At 41.9% G+C, this 26,613-nt stretch overlaps 1 long non-coding RNA gene across 1 annotated transcript; it reads right to left on the reverse strand.

The window, feature by feature from the left end:
* Positions 1-10,089: 10,089 nt before the first annotated feature.
* On the reverse strand, positions 10,090-26,360 carry LOC111270868 (uncharacterized). The gene is made up of 4 exons (XR_002686512.2): positions 26,287-26,360; positions 15,686-15,811; positions 14,414-14,798; positions 10,090-10,515 (listed from the first exon to the last, which is right to left on the reverse strand). It is a non-coding gene; the product is annotated as an uncharacterized LOC111270868 (long non-coding RNA).
* Positions 26,361-26,613: the final 253 nt, after the last annotated feature.

Consider the following 26,613-nt stretch of genomic DNA (forward strand, 5'->3'; position numbering starts at 1 on the left):
AAGTCTCAGAGACAGCCACTATGTGTCGATTCTCATATTATACGTCAGCCACCTTTTTCTTTTTTTCGCCGTCTGTTTCATTTTCACCAAAACCATTGGTAACCATTAGTAGTGGCGACGCGAAAAGATTTGCAATGCCATACACAACTCTATCCCCTGTCACCCGAAGCTTAACGAAAGACGCCTTGTCATTGGTTTTGTTCCCGTATTTCAGTTGTTGGTTGGTCGTCAATTCTGCTGGCTTATCCTACGACAACTTCCTTTAACATGTATTTTCATTATGTGTAACTTAGCCCGAAGTTGTCCCGGATCACTCTGCATGCCTTTATTACTCTCGCGGGCCCGTTCGCTGGAACACATTTTACGTCGTATACATAGCCGGTCCGCGTCGTGTACATATAGTCTCAGATATGTTGTTCAATTGCTAATAATAGAGATCATAGATTGACATTCAGTAATTGCTGCGTGCTACTAACTAGCTTTCAAAGCTAGCATACCCTGCAACCGCAGAGCTTGAAAATGCGGCCTAATCTAAACCAAAAAAAAAGTCGAAGACCAAGGACAGCTGACATCCAATAATACTATCCTAAAGATGCTGGCTAGTTATACAACGAAGGGGTTCGGCGACACGTCACCGATTAGGGTATAAGAGCACACTGCTCTCGTATATGAAAATCAAGCATGCAAACAAATAAGTCACTATATTTTAGCTTGTTCGTAACCCTTCCATTCCGTGTATCTATCTCGTGTAGACCTTAGAATTTGTAAGCTAAAATGCTGGCATATGTGTACAGTACGTAAAAATTAATAGAACCCATGTTTTACGTTACGTCGTTTTACGCTGACAAATGATAAATCCAACATCTGGGAGTTATTTCCTCGTCGATGATTTCGTTGGCTACCCCGTTGGAACACTATGGTACTTAGTTATGCGATTTGCCTTTAGGGTATTGAAAAGACTGGCAGCCAGTGTATTTATCTTTCGCGCAGACTACCTCACAAATGCAATTCAAAGTTCCCGTACTACTTGAATCATATACGAAGACCCTTAAAGAGAATTTGAGCATCGAGAAGCACAAAATCAACTGCCAGGATAATTTCCGTTTTATTTATAAATTAGGTCATCTGCGTTCGATCAACTCGAAGCTTGCTCCACAAAGCTCACTTTGTGAAAATATTAGCCAACCTCAATCGCCTTAGCTAACGTATACTAAGTTACTTATTTTGACTCCGGTGCTGAAGAAACTATGTAGTATCATAGCCTATTCAAGAGCTGAAAATACTACCTATAATTTAACCTTATTCCCTTAAATAGGTCAGCAGGAAATTCCCTAGTATAGTCCCATCTACCTCGTGTAGCAAAACATTGTTTTAATACATCAACACACCCAACGCTTATACAATGGGTGCCATACTGATTGGCGTGATCGGAGCCGTCCTAGTCTTATTCAGTTCATTCATTCATCAGTCGTTAAAATAGTTGTGAAGTAAGGATCGGTTGCCGACCTTTTTTTTTGTTGTTAAGGGTCAGTTCCTCTTCCGAACCCTCATCTTACCGAAGTTTTTGTTCTCGGCCATTACCTTATTATTATTGGGGTGATAGCAATGTAACGCCCTTTCTATATGTAGATCTGGTTATGTGTACTAGTTATCCATGTGTTTATTTATTTTTAACTCTGTATGTCTGGTCGGCGGTGTTGCGTTCTCTTGGCCTGAGGACGATCTTTCTATAGTTGTTGTCTGAGGACCTGTTTAGTGCTATGGCCACCGTCCCGGCGATTGCTATTGGTGATAGTGGCACTGTGAATCCCGACACAGTGTCGAAGTGGTGGCAGCGGCGTCACCAAGTCGATTAGGGGTCGAATAAGAGGTGCACTGGATTGATGGATCCTTGAAAATATCGACTTGAAATAAGAGAAGGTACAGGACGGGAAAAAGGCTATTTGGCGCAATCGAATGAATGAAGCAATGTTTTGTTGGTCGTTCGCTTCGTTAGTGGCCGCCAGAGTCGGCAGAAAGTGGGTGCATGACAAAGGGAACCTGAGTGCAAGGCAAACGATGCAAAGGCGACCAAGAAAAAAGGCGATTAATCTTCTTTGTCGGCTTTTCCATTTTCAGTTCCGACTACCCCCCATTCTACACCATATACCGTTTGCCTTTTTCTACCGGTGGCTGGTTGTCACTCACCACTAACTCTGCTGCTTCACGCAACTGAACTTCAGGAAACCCCTTGAGAGGCGATGTAGTAGGGAACCAGGATTTGGGATCTGCTCAAGGAAAAAGCCGCGTCACCATTGCCGCCACGGCTTTAGCACTACGGCTAGCCCACGAAATGGTATAGGCTCACTTTAGGTTCGGTTGTCTCTCCAAAAGGAGAGAGAGAGAGGACAGGCCGAGATCTAGATTGATAAATAAACGGACGGACGGACGGACGGACGGACAAAAAGTTGTTCATCCAAACGCACTGACACTTCATACGTCTTCCTCATCAAATTTGCCGCTGAAGAGATGAATACTAGGATGGCTAATACTAGGCCAAACTTCACCTCTATTTAAGCACCCTTTGTCGTCCTTTTTGCCTGTCCTGTATGTGTTCGGCACGCAGTAGTTACATCTTCATATCTAAATATATATTCATTAAGTAGATACGCCAAAGAGAAAATCAGCGGGACCATTACTATACGTGAGTGATGCGTGACGATTTTTTTGCAATTGAAGTACAGTAGCAATCATCATTAAAACGCTAAATTTGGTAGTCACATAACTGATTCGCCATTTTTTTTTCTACTGCCCTACGATTTACCCTAGATAAACGCCTATATCTATGTTCAGCTATGCCTTTTGTGGAGTCGTGCAAGTGGAGTAGAACTTTTTGCTAAGGATCCGATTAGATTATATTGAAGCTACACGACAATATATTATAGTACTAATTTTCGAGCAATGTGTTAGACGAAAATCGGACACTATAAATGCTTACGACGAAATTGATTGCACACATCAGTAACTTGCTAACATACGTCAGGATCGGGGCAGCGTTGGTCAGAGGTGACCATTCGGAAGAGCGGCCAGTATACGCCAGAAGCATGCCTTCGTCATCATATGTACATATAGCACTAGGAGCCGTCGAGCGCCAAACCTCTAGCTAGGCGGACATTTATCTATGCATGCATCGCCTGCACTCCGCTAATCAACTGTGATATATTATGACAAGGGACCATAACAACGACCAATCAATGGGACTAGCAAACTTCGTGTCCCGTATTTATCTGCAGGAGCAGCGTTTCCGTATGTGCTGCGGCGCAGACGTCACGATGGGTCTAAATTGTCGTACACAACAGATATGCATGACGGGCTCCCTAAATGCCTAGGTCACATGATACCGGATTATACACAGGAAGCCTCTTAATATGTCGCGCTTCATGGGCGCACAGATTGGATCCAAACGAATGTCAGAAGCAGATACGGCGAAGAGGGAGGCGGTTGTACAGCGTATGACCACCCTAATTTTAAGCAATCAAAGATGACAGAATCACTAGATGCCCAGACGAGTTCAGTCCATCCACTCATTACTATAGCAATACGTATGGCTCATATGGAATAGAATACCGTTATTTTTTAATGCTTGATACGCAGACACAGACGGTAATAGACTAGCAACTTTTATTAGCCGCTTGAGGTTCGTCGATCGAATCAGACGATCGCAGCTCGGAAACAAACCGAGGATGGGATCGTTGCATAAATAAATAATCGAAATAACACAAATTGACTTCGTCGCGGAAGCAGTTTGCTGATAAAATTTCATAGGCGGCTGATCATGTAGGCAGATGGAGGTGGACGCGGGCGTCGGCGTATCGAGTTGCCCTTCGTCTGATCTCAACAACAATATCTATAACATGCGCATGTATAAAATGTGTGTGTAACCGGGCAAGAGCGACACGTATGATATGCGACTTCAGCTTGGGTCCGTCCACCAAGCGTCGTTCTGCTATCATCAGCCTGAAAGCAATCGTAACGTACGTGCGCGTGCATGGAGTAAAAATATAGTATCAGCAATAGGTTGCTCGTACAGCATATGATTCTACCTAAACCTATTAATGTGAATTAGATTGAATGGCCGGATAGAAAAAACAACAAACAATTCGCTATATCGTTTTAGCATAATTTACTGATGATGATGATGATTGTTATTGTTAGATGGATACATTAAAATAATATGTAAACTAACTAGCAAAGAGCACATGCAGGGGGCAAATCTCATGACTCGAGATGCTCTACGGCTGTTAAATCGTTCCATACTATTAGACCCGTCAGTTTGCCCTTTTAGTCTCGTCACGTACGGTATTTGTTTTGTCTTCTTTGCCAGTAATAGACAGTTCGTCGATAAAAATTACTAACAAAAGCGTGTGTATGTGCTATGCTTTGAGCCGTTTACGTTCTGGAGACCGGCAGGAAATTTTTGGAATGGATGGAAAATGCCGCACGATCATTACGGGTCTTCACGACTTGAGGCACGCGTGGAGAGACAGTTGCTCCATAGGGCTGATGAAAAGAAACTCGCGGCTCTCGCAGCAGTTTCGATAGGCGATTTTCACTTGCCGACCAGCTAACCAACGAATAGGCGGGCGGTGGTAGGGCCGTCGCGCGCCGCACTCAAAGTTGAAGTCAAAGTGAAGTATGAACTCACACTCCCAGCGCTCTCTCTCTAGCTACTCTTAGCGTTCTTCGCGTACTCAACTGAGCATCAGAGTTCTTCAGTTCGGACAAAGCGCCGACTTTCGGCGTGCTAGTGGCAATAGTAGTGTGAACGAGGTGCGGACTGATGATGATAAATGACTTTGTTTCTCGTCACAGTCCTGTGTCGTCCTCCTGTTATTTCTAGGCCCATCTGTTCCTCAATTTTAGCCTGCGCACGGTTCGTTCTCTCTCACACACAGACACAAAAACACGACTACGAAGACACACACACAGACACATATACAGGGGAAAGCAAAAGAAGCTCGAAAGAAAGAAAAAAAACAACAGAGCAAGCTCGCTCCAGACTGGAGCCATCAGCGAGTAGCAGAAGCTTACAGCTGTACGGCTTACAGCAGACGATCGAAGTGTTTGCTCGAAGCTGGCCACACGATTACTGATTAGGTTATGTTGTACCTCGTGCACTTTCCAAGAGCATTCGTCGAGATCCTGCCACTCGTGTTAGTCGTAATGAAGCGCCGCTAATGTCGACTTATTGGCTGAAAATAGAAAAACTCGCTGTTTTAGAGGATTCTAATAGAGAAGACGAACCAAATAGAAAAAGCCCCGATAACGCATCCTCGTCTCTGTGTTTCTTCCCAAATCAACTCCTTGTTGCCTGCCCTGTTTCTTTTGTACTTACCTTTTGGCCTTGGCCGGTCTTTTTGGTGTTACCAGAATTTGCCGTGGCGTGGTTAGAACCAGTGTCAGAACATTGATGATCTAGTAGCAGTAGGAAATTGTCTGTCTGAGACCGCTTATTAAGAAAATACTCGTTTGACAGATTATTCATGGTGTAAGTTGAACTATAGGGAAAACAACAGCTTATCGTAGGAACTGTGCGAAATGAAGAACGTCCCGTTTTTCGTACTTAGTCGGATCCGTCCAGGACACTGGATTCAAAAGTACCTTTAACTAGTAGTCTCTAGGACCTTACGACAACGTTTTGTTCGACGTAACTGCTCCTGCCCTTCCTAAAGAAGACAATGTAAAAAATGTTTTTTCGTTTGTATTTTACGTCCGATACTTAAGCCACTAAACATTACTTTAAATGACTGGCTCTTTCCAGCGTCAAAGGGAGTGTGTCCATAATTGGATTTGAACTAGGATACCTCAAGTGTTCCAAAATTCAGCACGCATTTTATCTAAACACGTTATTAACTCCACAACCACGAAAGCAACAGATAATATAGTATCAAACATAAATCTCTTGACAATTGTCCCATCTCATTTGTATTGCCTAATCTTAATCTTATTCTAATACGACTTCGATGGGACACAGAGACGCGTGCTAGCGCTCACATTTAAACACCCGTATACAAGTTTACTTTGAGTGAGTCGCTTACGTCCGATAGTTTTGCGTCTGCGCAATAAATTATTGTAGCATTGGCGGATATTGCTGACTAAGTAATTAGGTATAGATGAGCCTCACTCTCGCCACACATACTGTATATTTGTGTTGTGTATTGATAGAACTATCTTATCCAAGATGCTTTTTTTTTTTTTGTAACTTTATCTAACTTCAATAGCTTAAGCATTTTTCTACTATCGTTTTCAATGATTCAGGCTCGTTAGTCGTTCACCCTTTGAGAGTGACGCGTAACAGCAGCTGTTATAATTTTATCGCCGCTTTTTTCCACTAGCGTTGCGTAGCGACGTTTGCGCAGAGCTGCCAGTCGCGTTGCAGCCGTTTGCGTCCGCCATCTCAAGGACGTCAATGAGCTCTTATGGAGTTTCTGGCCCACATAGGGCTAACGGGGTATCTAGACATAGGGATATAAATGACCGAGGGAAGTCCCGTGTTGTCGAGGTCATTGCGCCCGCGAACAACAACAGCAACTCTTCTGTTGTTCAGAAGCAGCTCGACAGGGACCAGTTGGCAATAGCCAACTGGTCCCTGTCGAGCGGTAATGAGCATTCATGACTTCCACTGCGCTTCATTTAACCAGACCGATGAGGCGGACCCTTTAAAATTCCAAACTTGGAACTCAGAAATTGCTGTACATTACTGTAACTATCACCGTCGCTAGTGGCAGGCGTTCTTAACGCTTCACTAATATGGTTTTCCGTCGCTACCGGCTGTTTACGATGACCGACCATTCCATAAGCCGCACGAATTGTTTTCGATTTTTCACGTCAAAATCCCCTTGCCGATTACGGGAAGCTAGAAGCCGCTAGAATTGCTCGTCCTGGTTAGCTTCACTATCGAGGGTCGGCAGCTTTATTGCCTCTATTGTTATCCCTATATGTGGAATTGAGGGTCGGAGTTTTAAGCAATGCGTAGACGCGTAAGAAAGTGTATTATTAAATATGATTAAATAAGAGGACTCAACCTAGCTCTGCTAATTAGCGTAACGCTTATGCTAAGTATAACTTATATGGACGTAACTTGTTCTACGAAGAATAAACACAGCAATAAAGTTTCGATATTATTTGCTCGAGATACATGGGTCATAAGAGAGAAGTGAACTTCCTTACACTTCTGCGTCGCCATGCCCAGTGGAAACGAAATATCCCTGAATACACCACAAGCCTCATAAATATTAGGCGTTATAGACACCAACAATCCATTTCGCATGCTGACATCTTTATCTCATGGTCAATCCATAAAAGCGGTCCTTTAACGAAAACTAGTGGCGGCCAACAAGGAACAAAAGAAGAGCGCGCCTCTACTTAGCAAATATATGGCGCAGTGGGACACATTTGTTACACACACTGAGTCCTAATCCTGCAACGTCCTACTGAAATTCGTAGGTCTAGTTGATCTATCTATGCATACAAATAAGAGTGTAGACACTGGCTAATTTCTAGTCGCTCCGACACATTACTGCCATCAACAGATCTGAATTTATGCAGTTGTTCATTTTGGTGTTTCAGATTCAGCCGCTCGTACGTATATCCACTATCCAGCTGGGGTATATGCGCTCCCCCTCAACTATCAGTGGAGCTATGAACTCAGCCTGATAACGCTAAATGAGTCGTTTTTGTACAACGCACGAATGTTTACAGATCACATTGACAATATATCAATGTCAAAGACACAACAGTAGAATCGATTTTTCAGATATGTACTTTCGCCGAAACACCGTTGTCAATGATAACCAATCAATATATGTAGGCCGATCAAGTAATATTGTATTTCAAGAGCTCTAACGTAGGCTTCAATATAATTAAAAACTAAATTGCCATTAGGGTCAAGGTTGGCTTTTTGCTATAATATTCATCCCTGCCATCGAGGATTCGTCAGTCTTACGTCCACAATAAAATTCGAAAAGAGTCCTGCGACCCTCTCGCATCAACAGACTTTTGAATCGGCCAATACTTGCATAGATAGCTATATTTTAGAATATAACGTACGTCTGCATTTGCGTTAACGAAGTCTCAAGTTGAGAACGTTTATTTGAGTCGAGAGCACGTTATTACGTCTGCGCACGAGCTCTTCAGCAGAAAAAAAAGGTCTAATAAAATAACCACGTATAATACAAATAGGTTTGGCAGGCTCTCAGCTCTCACACCTGTCGACTAAACGCCTGATCTCAGCTCATCCATCTGAACCGCCAGGTGACTGAATAGTGTTCCGATATATGGGATCGTTAAGGATCGCACACATTGCCGCATCATGATGAAGTCAGAGTTATCGATCGATCCGCAGGGAGGCTGAGTGCTTCAAGTATCTTCGCTCGATGGGTGTTCGAGTTTCACAAGCACTTCTGATACACGATTAGCTGTACAATTGATTAGGGCATCGTTTGTCGCTGCTGCATCGACATCTACGAAAACGAAAAGTTTTGTCTAAGCAGCGATTGATGCTACTGAGAGCATTTGGGATTGATTTCATCAGGCCACGATCGACAACAGCAGTCTATCGTGATCGCAGAAGAAGTTTTTCATCCATATTAGCCGCGGTGGTTAAAATAAAATATTACTTACGGTACAGTTGTCAGTTATTTTATTCGCTACGGTACCCACATGAAAATTACATTGAGTTACGGTCACAATGTAGAGCGCCCTAATAACTTTGCTCGCCCACTTGGACATGATAATCCATGTCTATATGGGAAGCCACGTTGAAAAAAGAGCAGATTGCCAGAGTTTTCCTAGTACGTATGCGAGAGTATGTAACCAAGGAATAACTACGAAATTTTCTAAGTAAACCTAGATTCGATCTTTGTCAGAAGCTACACCGACGACCCCGTCAAAGGTGAATAATTTTGTAGCAAAAGATAATGCGATGAATTTCGAGGTAGATATAAGTACTTCATAGACTCTTCAGAAGCAAAGGCTAATTCAGATTGAAATTAATAAAAATATTAGTAGGTTTTTGATATATTGGAAAATAGATAGCACCAAAAGGGTTCTAATAGTACTTATATGCGAAACTACTTAGATATTAGATATTTACAGCTGCATTTGTAATGGTGCTCAATGTATTTTGATGTGGAAAAGCTAAATCCTCTGTGTAAGCTGAATTTTCTCTTAGGAAGAGCTACCCTTCATTTTTTTCGACGTTGTTTCAATGATGCTTAACGAAGCCTTCTTACTACGAAAGTAAATGTAGTTGACTTATAAAAGGTGTCGCAGGTAGATCTCAGTAGATACGAGAATGAACCAGTCAAGAAAAAAACAGCTTGCAAACTATCATACTCACAGCCACCCTCGTGAGAATCACAACTTAGACGAAACTCTTTGCAATAACCTCCAGCTGCTGAGCTACTTTCGTTCGTGCCTACGTCAAAAGAGGACAGCATGTCGATCGACCATTTCCTCATTCTTTCTTTACTATGAAATCCCTCTTCCGTTTATGAACCGTAATGATCGGCAGGCCTAGCGTCAGTTCCAACGTCACTCGATCCGATAACGCCGGTTGCTACTTCTGGATGATAAATGATTGCTCAAATCATTAGCGCAGAACACATAGACGCACATTTATCTAGAAAATCATACGCTTTGCTAAGCAGTGCTTTGCCTTCTCCTGATAAATTACCATTAATGTGTCCTTTCGACAAGGCTCCAGCGGTAGCCAGGTGTCAAATGGGAAGGGATCATTTTATGAGTTAATCAGAGATATCACAAATTAGTTGAAACAGGAAAACAACAACTGCTCAAGACGACCTGCAGCTGCTTAAATAATGTTCGAGCGCAACAGTTAATGGCGTTGGCGATTTTCTATACTGTGAGTTAATGTTACACTATGAGATGGCCAAGACGAACTCTAATGCCCAACGAATAGCGTCCTGCATCATATCATAAAGTAGAAATTAAAGTTATATTAAATGTATGAAATAAAAACAAAAAAATATTCTATGCTCTATATACAAAGTATAACTTGATAGAATTCGTTTTATATGCACAGAAAAACTGATGCACAACATGTGCCAGCGCGATAGGGTTTTTGACCATTGCATTTCACGCAGAACAGTCCGTGGTGTCGATGATGGAGAGACAATTAAGGGCGCATGCCTTGGTTATGGCCTTCTCACTTCCCCGATGAGCGTGCCTCTTCACTACTAACAATATTTATAATCAATGACGCAGTAGCAAAAAACCTGATAGTGCTTTATTGTAACTATTGCAAAAACTACTGTCAGTGCCAGTTAGAAGGACGTTTGAGATCAGCGTAATTGATAATCTTTTTTTTTGCTTCTAAACGACAGCAATAACATTGCCTGTATATTAGTAAGCCTCGGATAGCTTCATCTGTCAAAATGGTCATTATTAAAGATATTTTCCTTTCCTTGTACGTTGAGACTGCTGCGCTTCTTCATGAAGACATCACGACGAGAACTCAAGAGCCGAAGACCAAAGACGTGAAAATAAGAGTAATGAGGTATGTGTGCAACCAATACGAAACCGCCACCCCAATAGTCGAGCATATCGAACGTCTATATCTGCATTATATAATACTATTTACTGTCCGAGGACAAAAGTGAGAAATAGACTGTATAGACCTTCAACATCGTTGTCTTCACTATAGAACGACCATTATCTAGCGTGCTGCAGTCGTTGGCATACAGACATCGCAACAAACAAGCCACGACGCTTGCTACAGAAGAGTCGGCCGATGAAGCCGGCGAGTTTTCCCACAAATAGACACATGCATATTAAGACACAGAAGCAAAAATAGGCGGCCACATCTTAAAACTAAAAGCTTCAGCCTACAAAGAAACGATTAATTATAACTGGAAGGAATTATAAACTGCTTATACGCAGATGACAGCAGGCGACTCGTTAAGGAGATGCGAGTGCTGGGCCGGCTCGGTGATCAGTGGTTTCTCAAGAAATTAAGAAGTACAGCAGACCCAAATACGACTGGGGGGAGGGGGAGAGGGGGTACGTGCTGTCGGTCAGTGCCTGATGATATGGGTATCTCAGCCCAGATAGGCTTGAAGATAGTGATGGTATTTGCTTACGAGTATACACGTAGCCGAGCAATGAAGAATACAAGTGATAGGACAGGGTGTCAGACGGGCGTTCGTATTCCCGGTAGAAGTGGCATCGACTTGTCTGCTTCTGACGTTGTTTAAGTGACTCGAAAACTCTAGCTAGCTAGACATCACTTTATGGCATTCTGTCTCAACAAAGTAAAACAAAAAACTCAACAAAGAACCATTTTTCTGTATTACCTGCGGCAACAGCGTAAGTAGATGAGTGGATTCGGGTTAGCGCAGTTACACGCAGTAGGTAGAAGGGTAGATTAGCGAATAGAGCTAACGCTAAATGGCCACGGAGGCGTCACTTCAAAAGAAGATTGAAGAGAATAACAGGAATTGCCGTAAGCAAACAACTGTGAAGCTTTAGTTGAAAATTAACAACTGTTAGGCATCTTAATAAAAAAAAAGTTAATTAGTGAAATGTCATAGAAATGTACGGGCCTGTGATAACGAACAGGCACTTACTTACTCATAATGTCTGGGAAACGCGTTGACTATTCATGGAAAAATTAATATGTAAGCTAATGGCTTTTAGAATATCTGAAATAGATGGCGCGGTTCCACTGATAGTTCATCGCGTTGTCGAGTATCGAACGATTAAAAAATAGATCTGCTAGGTTAAAAGTTTCCTTTTTTTTTATCTGAAAAGAAACTGAATAATTTCTTTGAAGTTTGAATGCAGGTACTGGCTATACGGTATACCACGGTATCTTTACTAAGTTACATGAGTGCATGTCAAAACATAGTAAATGATCATTAAACACGAAGTGCGCCACAACTTTCAGATTGGAGAACTTGCATACGTGACGTCACGGTTATTAACCCGTTATATATTAACACGTTTCATAGATGCGTTCTTTTTCTTAAATCGTTTCATAGATCTTATAATCCTGGCTTACGATTTTCATTTTTGTCTCAACGCTATCCTTAGATATCATTATCTGGTTATATCTATACTAAGTTACAAAGTAAATCGATCTATATGGTGGTTCGATCTACATCGAAAAGGCACTGGACCATCCATACAACTTGTCGTTTTTTTTTTATATCTTCTTAATCATAAACGTTTATGATATGGCGCTTTATGCTATGGCGTTTATGATATGGCGTTGATATGGAGCTTTAGCAACTTGGCACGGGTCGTTTGCACAGAAGATACATTAAGGCAAGCGAAGCCTCTTAGGAACAACCTATAATCTCAAAATGACAATATCTTTGTACGAGGTCACTATAAACCTATGAAATGTTATAAATTCATTGTCATTGTTAGTTACCGGGCGTGTCGGTTCAAACTTCGATACTATCGTTTCCTCCTTCTTTGTCAACTTTTTTTCATAACCTCTTTTTTTGTCAACAAAATCTCGAATCGAATAAACAGGATGAACGGATATGACGTAAAAGTTAACCTCAAGAGCTGGCACTTGTTTAGCGTAAGAATAACTACTCTTTAGGTTAAGAAAGGGGTGCGCCCGAGGAGCAGGTTGATCTGTTTTGCTCCCCTAGGGATTACGGCATTCTTTATAAACAAAATAGAACCCAATAGGGAACGTGAAGAATTTTGGACAAAGACGCGCCCACATGAGGCAGCTTATAAAATTGGGGTTGTTGGCGTGAGTTTTAACGGGTAAGACCATATGGGATACGGCGATGAAAACTTTAAATTAACTAGAGCCCAAAATTGAATGCGTCGGTGTATAGAATTTTCTCGAGGGTAAGCTCCTTAAACTCCTCATCTAGGCATCAATGTAATTCTGCATTGCTCGCCAAATCGCTCTTGCACGTGTTAGGCGTTGTGCACGAGAAGATGTCTAGGCAATGAATGCTTCGGGATCGTACTCAACAGGAACAGGAAAGGCTTACAGTTTAGGAAGATAAGTATAAATCTCACACGGAGAGCTGGAGCCGTTGCTGCAATTACAGAAGGTTCAAAAATCTAAGATCCGTGCGTGGCCACATGGATACGTCATTATATTTGCATGTCCAACGTTATCTGATTGACGAAACCCATCAATACGTCATCTTCCGCCGGTATATGTCCATTGATCGACAACAATGATCGCCAAAGTTGAATCTATTTTTGAGTTTTGTGTGTTACCGAAGGTAACGGAATGGGTTGCGGGCAGCTGGTGCAGGCATTTTTTGCAAAGGGGTAGGATTGACTGGGGCGCAACGGGGGTTTGTTCCCCACGGAGAAAGAAGATAGACAGGCACCGTAGCAGCTAAGTTATAAAGCATCACAAGCAATAAGGGGCGGTACGCGGAGTCTGGTGCCGGCGTGCCATGAAATGATGGCCAATGAGAAAATGTGCAGGAAGACGGCAATATATGATGTATAGGCTAAGAACAGAAGATGGTTTGTAGGCTATGCTTCACCGCTGTTACTTTCTATGTAAAAGCTATGTGTCACGACGCCGTCGCTGCGTGTGAGCAACGGTACTAGGTTATGACTCTGCGGTTAGTGTGCGTCAGCCTGCGGGTGCGCAAAGTTCGCGGGGCTGGCGATGCACAGGTAAAAGTCACCCGGGAACTGCGCCGCTGTCTCGTCTCCTGTATCGAGTTGTCGGGGCTTCGTCATCCTCGGGCAAACGTAAAAAAAGAAAGAACTGAGTGAAACGAACCTAGCGCGACTTAGGATAGCAGGACCAAATGTGCATCGCATGCAGAATACTATAGGCAGCACATTCCTTCATGGTTGCCCTTCGCTGCTCGTGACTTCCGTGGCGAACGCTGTTCGTGTGTCTACAGGTAGATGGATAGGCAGGGTATTGCTAGAAAAGTCTGCTCGACTCTCTCTTCTCCCTCAAAGCTCTTTCTGAAGGCTGGCAGTCCCCGATCCAAGGGACGCAACGCGGTTTGGAACCGAGTTCTAGCAAAAGATGAAGGATGCTTCCTGCATTTATCATAGGAAGATGAGCCTTGAAGCCTCTGCCATACATTACAAGCTGATGACGTGCTGTTCGTCATGCGGACTAGGAAAAATAGAAGGACGAGCAGTTCGTGCAAAAGCGAGAACGAGAGTGAAATAGACTAAGAAAAACCATTTGGTAAGGCCCACGTGCCCTGGGGTTAGGTAAAGGACGGACGCCGTGTAGGCTGGGTATTGAAAACTCAACTGTGAATTGCGGGACCAGCCAACCATCAAACCGCTATCGAATCGTTCTTTCATTCTCACTGTTATATGGAAGGGGAAATCGAAACAGAGTAACTGTTCAAGTTGTCAGAAAGAGATGGAAGCAAGCATTACCACCTACCTACACTTAGGCGGTCTGCCACTCGAAAACTATAAGGGAGGAAAAAGGTGTGAATCTTCAAGGAAGACCGTGGCTAGCATTGAAGAAACAGAATACGTAGTGGAGAGTCCTGGCAGCATCAACAGTCTTTCCTGTGCTAGTATTGAGGCCTAATAACAAGAACATAGTCGAACTTCGACGTATGGTTGACATTTCGACTCTTTTTTTCCTGCCGGACTACTTTGGACGGGCTTCTTCTTTTCCTCCATCGGTCTCCTATGAGAGTGAAGAGAAATGATGACATGCGGGACATCAGTCGTATAGACGTGTGATTCAAGCCTCATGGGTGGAGATTGCGTCGGCCAAACTGTTGAGTGAGATGAGGTAAAGATGATCGAAGAGTCATCTATGGCAAAAAAAATAGCACAAGTTAAAACTCATTGACTCATTGACCAATTAATCTGAACTGTAAATACGCTTATGTAGACGGGGACAAAATGGCTAGTATGCTCGCATTAACTCATGGTAATAATGAACATAAAGAAGTATGACGGTCGCGATACTAAAGAAGTACCTGGAGGAAGTACAATATAAGTGTATATAACGGTGGGGCACTCGAATAAAATAAAGGCTGTGCGTTATACCTCAGAAGCCTTAGAAAAACTAGTGGTAAATAGAGCGACAGAGAGAATCTATTTTTATGTTACACCTAGGTGACGTCGAAAAATTGCTAATAAGCGCTGAATTGTATTGTGTAAAAAGTATAATAATAATAATAATAATAATGAATAGGAATTATAAGTTTTGAAAAAATTGTACTCAAATGTTGTTAGATTTCAATTTAGTCCTGAAACCTAATTTGCGCAGAAGAAGCGTCTTTTTTCGTCTGCCGAGTTGATTTTACTAAATTTAATTATCCCGAAACCAGTAACGCACGCTTAAAAAAGTGTTTTCTGTCAACAAATGCTTTGGTCGCAGCCCACCAGATTGGCAGGAGGATACGTTAGTGTTCTACTTTGGCGGACGAATTTGGCTTTTTTTTTTCTAATTTAACTACGATTTTCTACAATAATATGTTAATTGTATATATCTTATGATTTTCTCAATTGAAATGAGGCTCTACTTTGCATTTTCGGAACGTGTAGTCCGCGCTTTTTAAATGAACTTTCTCTGATCCTCTAAATGCAGGACGCGCTGTAAAATTGAAGTAATTGTCTGGTTTGGTAGAGTTTGTTCATTTGGTCTAACATAGTAGAAATATTTGTCCTTGACGTCCATGTTGTTGATATTTACCTGCTTCAAGTGTTTATGCATGCTTGTTAGGAACGACTCTGTTTCTACCGCTGCCTCGGTCACACGCCATTAAACCTTCGTCCCCCTTGACGACAAGCGCCGACGTGACTGCCACGTGTAAATCACCTGCGAAAAACAATTTCGCATTTTTAATTGGGCATGTTTGACATTACCGAGTGTCTGCCTCAACTTGAAGAATTTCTTTAAACAACTAGTTTCAGCAAACGTCTTTGACGCGCAGCCGCAGGCCGCGTCTTTCTTCTGCTTCATAAGTACTTGTGAACACCTTGTTAGCAGACGACCAAAGCGGTTTAGTTTGAGTGCAAAAATATCTATCTTATCTCCTTCCTAATCTATAAAATTTCTTCTTAGCTCTTTGCACCTCACTCTCGATTCTGCACTTCTCGCTATGGAACAACCGTGGGCGGAATCTTCCTCTTTGGACTTCGTTTCTCGTGTCGTATGAGTTGCGAACTTCTCCTCTTCGCTTAATCTGAAGTGTTCGCCGATTTCTCCCCCGTTCGAACGGTGCAATTACGCGCACTGGAAAATGTTTCGGAGTAAAGAACTGGGCTGGGGCCAGGCTAAAGCAACAGGATAAGCAGCGAGAAGACGAAGTACGCTCGGCCCTCGGCCTGGCTTGCTTAACTCGATAGCGGCGCGACAAGATTTATAGCCATTAGCTTCGTATCGCAGCGAGCGGTGCTCACATCTTTCCCTATATATCCTGTTGTGGCTGTTGATATGGTATAAAGCCGAGATTGGTCCGTGGACAGGGAACGCCAATCAGCTTCGCTGGCAAGAAACAAGTTGGATAGAAGAAGTGCTCATCTGCTTATCTCATTTATAGGAGTGTTTTTACGCATCTTTTCACATTTCCCGTCCGCAGGCAATTTCGATTTGCTACTTATTGTAGAGAATAAAGTTAGACGACGGCCAATTCGCATAGCGCTCGTTCCCTGATCGGGGATTTCGCAACGTCGTCTATGAATAATGTGTACGTAATTAATATTGACAATAACACTTTGCGCCGATAACATACATTACTAGAAAAACTTTGAAATGTATTGGGTTAGAGTTTTAATTGACAATTGAACTTGGAAAATGGCGCCACAAAAAAGTATAATAATTACGCAGTAAGTTTCTTTACCGTAATATCCGGTTTGTATTGAAATTTAATCAGAGAGGACCAGGTCCTTAGAGGTAACGCTTTATGACACAGACCGGACGCCATCAACTCAACATCCTACTAGCATTGTGCATAACTATATTTGTCATTCAAAAGCTGAAACTTGTAGTAATAATCATTGTTTATTGACGTATTTTACTGTTGCCACAAACGCGAAAAAAACCGGGATCTTCATCGCTGTGTGACTATAAGATTATATTAGATTCCACCCAAAGTGTCTTCAATGATGTTTGAAACAAAACGTAAGATATTGCTTATCGATCAGATCTGATGTTGTCATCCAGTGTTGCTTGCTCCTTGATGTCTGCCCACTTTGCTGGTGTTCGTGTATCTATCTACCCTTTTCTATTTCTGACAGCCGTATGCCAACCTGTTTTGGATGCGGCGATCGCGATACGCTCGCAATTCAATTTCAGGTCCACAGGCCGCGCCAGGTAGATATGGCCTTCATTCAGGCAACAGCAGCAAAAAAACAGATACAACAACAACAACAACAACACCACCTATAGGAGCACGAAGATCGATTGCCGATGCCAACGAAGATGTCACCGAATCACTGCCTTGTGGCAACTACGCTTACTAACGGCTAGCGACACATGCACCAAACGATATACTTAGATAGGCCACGGAAAAGGTGACAAACAACAAACCATCTAATTGTCCGTTACTTCTTCAAACACGGACACGCGCACATATACAGCGACCCATAAATCTAATCACAGCTCTTTTTCTACGACTCGCGATTTACGATTTTAGCCAGCATTTGATCGAAGCAACGGTTTATGGACGTACCGCACGCCGCCAAAAACTGAGCCTATACAAGAATTTATATGGCTGACGAAATTTCCTGGCTCTGGCAAGATCGTGTTGAAAACACGTTTAATATAAACGCGCCATAGATAATATCGGAACCAGCTCTAAATAATTCGTATGAGCGTTAGGCTAAGGCAACGTGCATTAACCCGGTGTAATAACGAATCTCCATAGCCATCTCCCTATCTGAAATTATAGAACGAGACCTGGAAGCGGCGTCGTGTTTAAGCGGGAATGCCGAACGTTCGAACGTTAAGAAGGCATTACCAGAACCCGGCTGCTACAAACTCATATTCCGAGATTTGATTCGCTATCCGTAATGGCCATTTATTATGGCCCGAAATATAAGCGTACGTCCATGTCTCAGAAATGCGTTTGTGCCGGGACGGGTGCGATCATTCAGATCATCTTGCTGTCTTCACTGGTGGTCTTCAGTGGTGACACTTGTCTTCATTGTCGTCGCTGGCGTCATGCGCCAGAATGGGGTCTGAGCGAAGCTGTTTCCTTGCGAGCGCACTGCGCATCACTCACATGATCGTCAGCATCATGGTTCGCCTTCACCTGATAAGCAGACACAGCAGTATCGGTCGCAATCCCTAATTTTGAACATGATCTAATCAAGAAAACAATCAGGATGCACCTGACGCACGGCGCTTCTACGGTAGCAAAATACGTCGTTATAGCACATAAAAATGACGAGGAAGATGGATTAATCACCGAAAGATAGATGTAGTGAAGCTGGCCAGCGGTGGGGTAACTAGAAATTACAGGTGGTGTACATTAGATGAGGTGGCGATTCTATTAACTGGTTACCAGTAAGCGGTGAATAAGGCCAAAATAAATGCCTTCTAACAGATGTTTCGGCGCCTGATGGTCCCAGGTGCTCAGGCGGGCAAGCACACATACTGAATCACGCAAAATATGATATATATATGCACATACATGCACAACATAGATAGTCACTTATTTATCGCTGAGCAGTGATAAATTATCTGCACCCAAATACATGGGTCTAGATTTAGATGAATGAAAATAATAATGGTACACTTGCACAACAGGAACAAGAGAGAAAAATCATCCAATTTTTCGATCACAGCAGACAACTAGCAATCAGTCACTGCCTAAAGTGAACGGGATCGGTTTTGAACAGAAGCAGAAATTCATTATGGCGTAGACTAAATGAGAAAAGCATGCTTCTGGAACAATGATATTGTATGATAATGAGGATTACTTATTTTGCTATTTAATATAATAATGCTTGATGTAGTATATCTAAGAAATGTTAAGTGGTAGTTGTGCTCACCTATTAGACACATCGTTATTATTTAATATTGTATCATATGAACAGCTAAGGGAAAAATCTACGTCCATCAGTTGGGCCTGTTCTTAACGATTTAAACCCTAAAAATATTCTATAAATCCTATACATTGACGCCATATTCTAAAGGTCAAGAACGTTATCTATACAGATTGGTTACAAAATAGCCAGTTTTAGTGGCAAACCCTACGAGAATCTGTATGTCTCTCTGCCCACTGTTATATGGACTACCCTTATATTGATCTCGGCCCGCGCCTTCAAACCGATCAGGCCAAAGTCCAATAGACACTCGTAAGTCGATTGACTCTCGTTTAACACCAAATTCATGGCAACGTATGGCTAATTTCAGCCATTTCTAGCAGTATAAACACTTGTATCAAAGGATTCAGCAAGATTCATTGAGCGGTCGAAAAGATATTCACAGTTTTTTTCATTAGACAGCCTAAAGTCACATATGTCAGGTAATATAAATTGAATTCTCCTTGGAAAGCAGATTTGACAATGGTAAATGTTCTACTAAAGTTGTTGGAACGCTCTTATTTAGAACCAAAGTTGAGCGCATTGAAGGTGAGTGAAGTTCCTGCAAACATTCACTATAGCTCAATATTTTATCGCGACAAAATCCACATACTGCTCCGGCCGATAAAAAAAAAATTAATTTTCACAGTTAAGGTGCGTTACCGGAATAAAAAGCCTAAAGATGATTCTGTGGCTTTCCTTAGAAGGGAAATTTCGGCATGTGAACGATGTTCCTCATAATGGTCGGCCGATGACGAGTAAAATCAACTAAATTTTTGCGGAAGTTGAACAAGACCAATATGATCGAAGTCATGATACCGCCAGGGAACTAAACATATATCACCAAACAGTTTTAAACCTTTTGAAATAAACAAGCTTCTACAAATTCATATCCCGGCGTATTTGTACCTATAAAACTTGATTGAAACGCAACAAAATTATGCTGTTTTTAAAGCTTAATTACACGTGATAAAAAAAAGTGGATTATATGGTACAAAAATGCACTTCGCAATCTGTGACAAGACCCAGACTGTGTCGAAGGGGCTGATTTTATGTGTTTGGAAAAAGCCGCCCATTAGGAGTTGTTATCGCCTTGCGTAAAACGGTTGATCCATCTTTCCACGCTTAACAATTTACAGGATTCCAACAAGCCGTTGAAAAAAATCGACTGAATCTGTGCTGAACAGTAGGGACGCTATTATACACCACGACTCCCATGTGATCGTGGACATCTTCCGCTAAAAACTGAGAGAAATTACATAAAAAAAAAAGTTATCGCAATTGTCGCCTAGCGTGGATTTTCCACGACGACGCTATCGGGCTGTTAAAATTCTGTTAATATAATTTCAACAGAGAAACGCAAAAGTTTCTTGCCGCAATTTTTTGCTGAAAAAGCATAGAGCTGATGTAGCACACAAGTGGCAAAAGGTCATTGATTAAAATATCGCATATTTAAAATTATTTTTATTATTATTTTGAAATGCAAAAAAATATTTGCCACAATTTTGTTTTAAATTAAAAACTTTTCAACCACCCAATATGTTATAACTCGACAACAAGCAGGTAAAAGTAACAAAAAAAGTATCCACCAGTTATCTTGGGTGATTTTTTTCGCGTTTAACTAAAACCTCTCAGTATCAATACCCCCGTGAAGGGCCTAAAGCGTTATTTTTATAAGTAACATTCCAAGTCGGAAGCAACTACCTTGTATGATGGCCTTAATAGGACTGGAAAAAAATTTTCTCAGCAGATATCGAATCCGATTTTTTGAGTGTTTGACATCTTAATTTATTACAAATAAACAAATGCATACCCTAAAATAAATGACTAGCTTTACTACTAAAAATTAACTAGTTAATCTATTGCAATTACAGCGTCTAAGATGGGCATTTCGCCGGGATGTATTTGACTTCGCTGTTCACTCAGGTTATGATAAACGATATATTTTTGATATTATTTGCGACCGTAACGCTGGATATCGCAGTCGTGCTGGAGAGACGACGAAAAAGGCAAGTAAATGACGTAATGACGTCTGTTGAAAGAGTACGTCCGGTCTGATTACGATTCTGCACATGGGCTATGTATGGTCTTGTCTACGTCTGTTTAGCGAGGTCTTTTGACGCTTTGCCGATGGGCAGGCAGCCTGTGTTGTTGTGATTGTTTCATGTTTCGTCGCCATGTCTTTTCTTGGTCCCTGCTCTGATCATGTGTCACTTGCTGTGTCGTCCTAACCGCTAGGCCTCAGATCCGGGCGCGCATATCGACAAACCATTGGCGCCTCTCAGAATCGCTACTCGGCGTGCGGCAGGTTCCTGGACCGTTTAACGGCGAGCATCTTGCATTATCGTGAATGGTTTCGCTTTTAATTGAAAGCGATAAATTTTAGCTGTTACACGAACAGTCGCAGATAGACGCATCGAGAGAAACACGAACAGATGGATATACATACATACACACACACATACAAGGGATATAACAGTGCTTGCTTGAGAGCATCAGTTCTGATCACTCTTAAAGCGCACGGGGCGGCATCGCTAAAACACATATATCTTCATCAATAGGCAAATTGCAGAATTCGCGCAGTTCGGAGCGTGCTGCTGCCAACAACATTTTATCTTTAACATGTTGGCCAGATACACTTTTAGCTAGTTCGGGTCAGAGGGCTGTGGGGATGAAAGGCGAGGAAAAATCGTGATTAGCAAATAGGATGCTATAACATCGAATTTCAACAATATTAGTGTGTCGTCATACATATCATGCACATAATAACTGTTATAATTATAATTCTAAATGATGGTCGGGGCTGTTGATTTAAAAATAAAATACGTCAGAGGTTCTTATAAATTATACTGCAATACATTGCGTGGTGGACTGGCGCAGATGACGGCTCAAAGGGTAAAGACGTATACAAGAGAAGTAACCATGGAGACAGGATAGATAGATAGATGTATAGAGAGAGAGAGAGAGAGAGAGAGAAAGATTTTATCAAGTGCCGCTGCTTATGTAGGAAAACAGCATTAATATTCGTATATTGAGGCTGAATGTATCTGATTGATTGAATACAAAGCCAATTTGTCATCATGAATCCGATGCTGCTCCATACAATAGAATAAAACTGCCTATACATTTTACACTGTGATGCACTGGCCAACGTATTTATCACTTGAGAAAAGGCCTCTACAACCCGCAGTGATTCTACTTTGTTCTTTAACGGGAAACCCGTCCCTGTCGCGTCACTAAATCTACTTTAGCGCTTCGCTAAATGCCCTCCGCCATATACTTTGAAACAGGAACTCAGTCATCTTGCATCGTGTCCAAAATCAACCTAGGTAACTTAATGAAATCAACGCCAGCGTTGACGCCAGAGGAAATCTTTTAAAAAAGAAGCCTCTTTATTCGAGATCAGAAGCTATAGATACGATGACATTCAATGTCGCCCTTCTCGGGCTTTTATTCATCGGAGTAATGCTCGATCCTAGTTACTCATTGACGTTTGCCGCGCTCATAGTCCAGTCGCCACTAATGAGGGATCAGTCTTGAAATTGACTACACAATTTAGAACTTTCCAATTGACCAACTTTTCTAAGAAAAGTATAAATAATGTTAAACACTCACGCATTAACTCGTTCGGGTGGATTAGAGGATTTCAATGCCGTTTAAAAAATCCATGTATAAAAACGTAGGAGATTGTTTCTCGAGCTGGTGCGACAGTGACACGCGGGACATTTAACGTTTTAAATACCAAATTCTGGAACAATCGCAGTTGAGTCTGCAGTGAACTTTTTCATGCGATTACCCCCGTTGCGGAGCGCGTATGTGTACACGGCAGCGTATATTTTCCTACAGATGCTGCCGCCCGAAAAGACGTTTGTGTTTTATTTCTTTTAGAGTTCGAAAGCTAAGCAACATCGAATGAAACGTATATCTATTATTTTTGATAATTGAACAGAAGTAGACGGAAAGATAATGACTCGTAACAGCTCGTCTGCCAAACAGCTCCAGTAGTTCGACTTACAGGGTACCAATAATAAAGCAATGAACTTCAAAATGTCTCATGCTGACCCCTCGATAGATCTCACTAAAAAAAAACAGCTGACTTTCCAGTCGTGCTTCAACCATACGGGCTTGCCTGATGATTATCGGACGAGGTAAAACTCGATCATCAAGATCCGACGCACGTTGATGGCACTCACGCCTTTCGATGTACCTCGCTTTGGGTTTGGACGATACCCGACTGGGCCGACAGAGCTTCTATCCCGATAAACAGGTCATGCTAAACGTAATGCACGCAGGCTTTTACCAAATCTAGAAAGAGAATGTGTGAACTTATGAGCCAAAGCCAGCAGTAAGATCGTTCCACGTGTAGCTAATTGGCAGGACATCGCTTGTGAAATATTTAAAAGATGATATTAGTGAATCATGGAGAGACAGCAGTTACTATAGTTTGTGCACATATTGATTGCAGGCAAATTTCCTGGTCATGAAATGGTTATTTAAACGAAGTGGTTAAGCGCCCATGCAACCTCCAACAGGAACCGATCTGTTCTGGGATATTTTTCCTAGTGTAAGCCCGAAACACTCAAAAGCCACTATCGGTTACATCTGTGGGCCACCGGACATTTAATCAACATTGTTATTCCACTATTAGATCGCTATCTATTGTCCACTCGAGGTCATGAACCAAGAACAGATCCAGGTCCTCGTTATTAGTCTTCCATTTCCCGAAAGTGGTAAACTTTACCCTCTTAGAAACGGCAGATGAATGTGCGTGACTTTCACCACGTTCTGTTATTGTGTGTTATTTGACATTGGCCAGATAATAATAAATTTCGCAATTTGGAACGATTTCTTTGCAGGTCTGATGTTCGCCTTCAGCTCTTCCCACGTTTGCTTGCCAAAGGAACGGCTGATATGAAACATTTGCTATGTATGACTTGCAAAAACTCGTTTCATTAAATAGATTGCCGGTCTCAAGGGGCTAAAACTGATGGCAGATAGTTACTTCTATACAGTCGTCAACAAACTTTAGAATGAATGGGCCAACAACAGTTAACGTACGTCTTCGTTTCCCTATTCAAGTTCAGCATAGCTTCGTAATTATCTTCATATAGAAGCCTTCGCTGCCACCCGTTCATGAATATTATACGAATTCACAAAACGTAACCTTCGTCAAGTTGACTCGTCTTTCCAATCGACCCTATGTAAACGTTTGAAGCTAACAAAGATTCTCCCTAGACGATAGAATATTAACCAATGGTATAATTAGTGTTATCATCTACTGTGATTTATTTAGATTCGTCGTCCTGCAAATATAGGTATGCACAGTAGTGTTTGTTTAGAAGAAAAAAAAACAACAGAATCGATCTGGAAAAATATAGCTAGGAGGATTTCAGGGACCCGTAAACATTGCCGATTAATTAATAATTTAATGTATATTGATGTTTCACCACTTTAACACATTTTTCAGCCCTGTTGGCTTTTTTTTTTTTTTTTTTTATCTTAAACCGTACATACATTACCTATCACAAAACACAAAATGATTTGCGCCAAAAGTCATCTTCTTCATTTAGTTAAAGATCAATAAATTAGGTCGTGTGTGATTTGCAAACACTGTCAACCTACCCATCGTTCTCTTCTAAAGATGCAGTTGTAAAATTGATACAAGTAGTGCAACATATACCATACAATATAATAACAGACATCTACCACTAGCGTATACCTGCTTCAGATGGTTAAAAGTTTTCAATAACATTTGCGTGCATTTCTTTTGTGTAGCCTAGATATTTTTTTGCAGCAGAGTCCCTCTATGCTTTGACCTAGGCATAATTCCATCACACAGACGGCTGGTTGGCTCCCAGCACGCAACGAAGCTTGTCCAGACAGGATTTGCCTTGGTAAACTATACCAGCCATATTTGGATAATTGAAATAGCAGAATAATGCGCTTTATATGGATAAAGTGTCAGCTAGGATATTGCAAGTTGCCACTAATTTAACTAATATAGCTTAGAGGTCACCATTCCTTTTGAATTTTATTCAGCTTTGACGAACAAATCTCCCCAGGCCTGCAATCGGTCTTAAACAACGAAACCGTCTGCACGTACATAGTTCAAAAAGCCTCGTAAAAACTCTGGCAGAAGGGTCCAATGTCGCTGTGGGTCTGGCCGTACCGATAGCGGGATTTCCGTTGTTTCCAATCGTGCTTATCCTCTCAATTATAATCGTTGCTACCTTAATAGCTGACATCTATATTCTCCGCACACATTGATGTATAGTAAAGCAATCTATTCGCGCGACAAGCCACTGCATTAATCGGTACTAAAATGTACACGGAGTCTACAGAATCTGGTAGAACGATAGAAAACAGCACCTTTGTCGCCGCAATCCGTTACTTCTAAAAAGCCCACGTTACGCGATTTAACGACCGAACTTCCCCTACTTTAACGACTTGATAATTGGAGCGGTACGAATACAGCATAACGACCAGTCTAAATATAAGATTATTTACGACCTCACCAGCGTCGACGTATTTATGAGCCAGTCAGAGGAATAGGTGGTGACACTATCAGTGAAACTCGTTGGCGGGGTACCTGTTAAAACCTTAAGTTGCGGAACTTCTTTTCCGCGTGTATTTGTTTTTTCGCAAATAAAAATCAACCAGGCCGTTCTCTTCGACTGTTTTGAAAATCGATCAGATGGTCAACGGGTAAGAATGCCAGCCATGAGTACAAAAAAAGTATAGAAGACTGCCATTAAGGACTTCGTGATTTAATCTTCATAATATAAACGATGGGACGAAGGACTTTTAAAGTTTTCGTGCAAATTTTTTCATCGACCGCGCAAAAAAGTAGAGGGTCCTCCAGTCATGTATTAATCATTCGGGTTAAACTCGACAGTTAATCACACGGGCCAGCTCGACCTGCGGGCGCTACGCTCTCTGAGGGATTGATTCCTGCTGCGTACGTGACCGATCCTCGGCTTGGGTTATAATAAAGACTTAGGGCACCGTCAGCAAATACCTACTAAATGTAATACCACACAGGCAATATGTTGTAGAGTATACGACGAAGCTTATGAGTCGTCGAAGCGTACAAAAATGTGTCGGCATGAGGGAACCGATCGCACGCTGCTTCGCCCGACGGAGTGGCAGAATATAGTCTATGAGATCTTTTAAAATCTATCAGCAGACGACTTCTGCTACACTTCTCAATAATTTGTAATCATATACATTATGGTTTGCTCCGTGAGAAAAATAAATACTTACGCAACATCGCCTGAAATCGTTTCTTGGGGCTGTGTAAACTCCAACAGGTGAAAACTGCTTCCCGAAACGGCGAATCTTCATACTGTATGGCACAGGCATATTAAGCTAGAGGTGTTTTGCATCAGTGTTCTGTGCTCTATCTACCGTACTTGCAATATAGTTTTTATTACCATGCGTAACAGTGACGCAACGATCTGTTTGGGCTGATATGAGCTCTACGGCTTGTATCAACCTGTTAGTCCCGTGCGAGTTTCGACGCGACGTAATCATATTTATACCTAGACGAGGATTTATTGGTGCTCGTAAGAGCGTAAGATGCGGCCTATT

This window comes from Varroa jacobsoni, unplaced genomic scaffold (genome assembly GCF_002532875.2).
Source record: "Varroa jacobsoni isolate VJ856 unplaced genomic scaffold, vjacob_1.0 contig00150, whole genome shotgun sequence".
In the NCBI taxonomy this organism is placed as follows: domain Eukaryota; kingdom Metazoa; phylum Arthropoda; class Arachnida; order Mesostigmata; family Varroidae; genus Varroa; species Varroa jacobsoni.